The following is a 4,721-nucleotide window of genomic DNA, read 5'->3' on the forward strand; positions in this document are numbered from 1 at the left end:
TTTTCAAGGAAACTCTCCTTGATACCACTCCTTTCCATCACCATAATTAAGACTTCTGAGTTACATTTCATTATCTTCTTTTTGTATAAAAGGAAACTGAGAAAAATTTCCTATTCATTTTCACAAATTTAGGCAAAGGGTAATTAAAATAGGCCAAAAGCAAGTTTCTTGGCTACATAAAACATGGAGAGAAAAATGCACACTGACTAGGAAACTTAGGACCTGAGAAAGGGAATGACAGTGAAATATGAGTTTTCTTATTGACTCATGTGTCTCAGGCTGGCTAATGGAGAAATCAGCAACTCAGAACACCAATGAGCACAAATTAGAAAAGGCTTCAAGGAAAGCATGTTCACTTTAGCTATATGACCTAGTAAGGGACAAACTAGCAAGACAGAAGACATTTGGACAGCAAAAATCATTAACAAATGTAAAGATAGCATGCTAAAACTTACAAAAGCTGAAAAAGAAAGAGAAAACAGATTGAAAACAAATGAGCAGGGCCTCAGGGATCTGTGGGCTTAAAGCAAAAAAAACCTAACATTTTTGTCATGGGAATCCCAGAAGGAAAGGAAAACCTAGTTGGAGTTAAAAAAAAAGTATTTGAAGAACTAATGGCTGAAAACTGCCCAAATTTGTAAACTATATATACATATAGATTCAAGTATGTGAGTGAAGCCCAAACAGGATAAAGTCAAAGAAACCCATTTCAAAATATATCTCAGTCAAACTATATCAAAGTGAAAACATGTATATCATCAAATTAAAGGCAAAGAAAATGAAAGCAAAAAGAGAGAAAGGACCCTTCTTTACCTATATGGGGGATAAAAAAAAAAAAAAAGCAACTAAGATGATAGATTTCATTTCTGAAATCACAGCAGCCAGAAAAATGTAGCACAATACTTTCCAAGTATTGAAAGAAATGGATTATCAACCTACAATATTATCTCCAGTAAAAATATCCTTCAAGAATAAGGGAGAAAACTTGTTTGGCAAACTGAGAGTTGCCTGGAATGGCTCCTCCCCTTCCTGCCCAGGCAAGGGTGTTGGGGCATAGGCCCACCCTCTGTGGTTCTTGACCCACTGACCAGAAGGGCGGATAAAAGCACCTGAAAGCTGTGCTGCCCAGTGGTGCTCAAGCCAAGAGAAAGACAGGCAGAATTCATAGCTTGCAGGGCAAAGGCAGTGGCCTTGTTTGCAAGGGAACTTGATGTACAAATTGAATTGATACAACAAACAAAGAGTTTTGCCAGTTTTAGAGCTGTTTCTCCTGCTGTGCTCAAGAAAAGATTCTAATTCATAGTTATGCTTGTCACTCAATACAGCTTTCAGCTTGTCTGACCAGGGAACCTAACCAGAGCAAACAGGAAAACATAAAGCTCATTCAATAGCCTTATGTACAGTGGCACTTGAACACAGAGTAAAGCCTCTCTGTGACTATGGCTTCCCTCATCTGAAAAGTAAAACAAGTGGCCTCACTTAATCAGGAAATTTAGTGCACACTCACCCAATTTGGGTCCCCAATGAGTCATACAGGCCCTGAATCCTGTCTTGGTGCTCTCCCAGAGCAAGGAAACTAATTCATACCTTACCTATGAATGAACATAGTACCCAGTCCTATAGTCCCAGTCCTACCATTTAGTAAGCCTGACCAGAGAATCCAGGCAACTGCAGAGCCCACCATATGGCTTCATTTGGGTAAGGAACAAAGCCAGTAGTCTTATCTAACTGTTCTCAGGCAGTGGAACAATCCCCCACCCTTTCCCAGCCTCACAGTTTGAACAGTTGCCTCTCCCCAAAATAGTCCTACCCAAGAACATTACCAAGAGACACATCCAGAAACCCAAACTGATCTGAGTGGTGCAGATCTGTCTCTTCCAAAACAAACCTATAAAGTCTGGAAGAGGAATCTGATTAACTCAAATGTGCAGATGCCAATGTAAGAAATCAAGGATTATGAAAAACCAGGTAAATATGACACCACCAAAGGACACTAATATAGCTGTAATAATTGATCATAAAAAATTGGGGGTGGGAAGAAATGGAGATCTATGAACTGTCAGACAAACAATTCAGAATAATATTCTGAAAGTTGGGTAATGAAATATAAGAACACAGAGACAACTAAATGAAATTAGGAAAACAGTGCACGAACAAAAAAAGAAGATATACAAAGCAATAGAAACCATTAAGACAAACTAACAGAGACCTTAGAGATAAAAATTACAATAACTGAACTGAAGAATTCAATTCTTCAAAAGCAGAAACGACCAAGCAAAAGAAAGAATCAGTGACCTGGATGATGATAGGACATTAGAAATAGTGCACTCAGAGGAGCAAAAAGGAAAAAAAAAAAAAGAAAGAAAGAATAAAGCCTAAAAAACTCATGAAACACAATAAAAAGGAATAATATTTGCATTATGGGAATTCCAGAAGGAGAAGAGAAAAAGGAACACAAAGTATATTTAAAGCAATAATGGTTGAAAATTTACCAAGCCTGGGGAGAGAAATAGACATTCAGATCCATGAGGCCAAAAGGACCCCCAAAGAGGTTGAACCTAGTGACTAGGGCTACACCAAGATACATTATAATTAAATTGTCAAAAGTCAAAGACAAAGAAAAAATTTGAAGCAGCAAGAGAAAAGAGAGAATTTACATAGAAGAGAACCCCCATAAGACATAAGACTGTTGGCAAATTTCTTAACACAAATGAAATGATATAGTCAAATTATTGAAAGAAAAAAAAGTCAACCAAGAATTCTATATCTAGTAAAGTTTTCCTTCAGAAATGAGTGATAAAGACTGTCCCAAGCAAACAAAACAAAAACTGAAGGAGTTCCTTACCACTAGATGTGCCTTAAAGGGAGTTCTTTCAGTGGAAGTAAGAAGGTACTAATAAAAGTTATAAAATTATTAAAAAAGGTAGCATTAAACTTGCTGGTAATGGTCACATGGTCAAAATTAGATTCTATGATTTGGTAATGGTGGTCCATAATTCACCTACAATTCTAGTTTAAAAGTGAAAAAAAAATAAGAAAAATAACCATAACAATCATAATCTGTTATTACAAATACATCTGTCCTCATACCAAAACCAGATAAGGACACTAATAGATAATAAAACCACAAGCTGGGGCACCTGGGTGGCTCAGTCAGTTAAGAGTCTGCCTTTGGCTCAGGTCATGATCCCAGGGTCCTGGGATCAAACCCTGCATCAGGCTTCCTTCTCAGTGGTCTGCTTCTCTCTCTTTCCCTCTGCAGCCCCCCCAATTGTGCTATCTCGCTCTCAAATAAATAAAATTAAAAAAAAAAAGAAAGAAAGAAAACCACAAGCTGATATTCATGATGAATACAGAATGCAAAATTTTTAAATAAAATATTAGCAAACTGAATTCAGCAGTACAGTAAAAGGATCATTCATCATGATCAAGTGGGATGTATCCTTGGGGTGCAAAGGAATGATTCCACATACACAAATCAATCAATGTCATATATCACCTTAATAGAATCAAAGCAAAGAATAATATAATCATCTCAATAGATGCAGAAAAAGCATTTGACAAAATTCAACACCAATTCACGATAAAAACTCTTTAACAATTTAGGCATAGAAAGAACATATCTCAACATAATAAAGGTCATATATGGCAAGCCAACAGCTAACATCTTACATACTCAACAGTGAAAGGTTGGAAGCATTTCCTTTAAGACCAGGAACAAAATGAGAGTGGCCCCTCTAACCACTTCTATTCGGTATAATACCAGAAGCCTTAGCTAGAGTAATCAGGCAGGAAAAAGAAATAAAAGGTACGACAATTGGAAAGTATGAAGTAAAATTGTCTTAATTTGTAGATGGTATGATTTTTATAGAGAAAATCCTAAAACCCCAACCAAAAAACTGTTAGATCTAATCAATGAATTCAGTTAAGTTGCAGGATACAAAATTAACATCAAAAATCAGTAGCATTTCTATACACTAATAATGAATTTTCTGAAAAACAAAGATATTAATACCATTTACAATACTGTCAAAACCAATGTAATACTTAGAAATTAATTTAACCAAGGAAGGGAAAGATTTGTACCCTGAACACTACAACACTGATAAAAAAAAAAACAAAGAAGACACAAATAAATGGAAAGGTATTCTATGTTTATGGATTGGAAAAGTTAGAATGTTAAAATGTCAATACTACCAAAACCATTTATACATTCAAGGCAATCTCTATCAAGATTCCAATGGCATTTTTTACAGAAATAGAAAAAAAAATCCTAAAATTTATATGGAACAAAAGACCTCAAATAGCCAACAAAATCCTGAGAAAGAAGAATAAAACAGGAGTCATCATACTCCCTGATCTCAAGTTTCACTACAAACCTATTGTCATCAAAGCATTATGGTACTCACAGACAAATAGACCAATATAACAGAATTAAAAGCCCAGAAATAAACCCAAGCATATATGGTAATCTAATATTTGACAATGGAATCAAGAACACTCAGTGGACAAAAGACAGTCTCTTCAGTAAATGGTCCTGGGATAACTGGATATTCACATATAAAAAAATTAAACTGGACACATATCTTATTCCACTTAAAAAATTAACTCAAAATAAATTGAAGACTTAAATGTAAGACCTGAAACTGTAAAACTCCTAGAAAAAATAGTAATAAAATTCCTTGACATGGGCCTTATTAATGATTTTTTGGATTTAACAC

The sequence above is a fragment of the Phoca vitulina genome, unplaced genomic scaffold (genome assembly GCF_004348235.1).
Source record: "Phoca vitulina isolate PV1807 unplaced genomic scaffold, GSC_HSeal_1.0 scaffold25, whole genome shotgun sequence".
Lineage (NCBI taxonomy): Eukaryota > Metazoa > Chordata > Mammalia > Carnivora > Phocidae > Phoca > Phoca vitulina.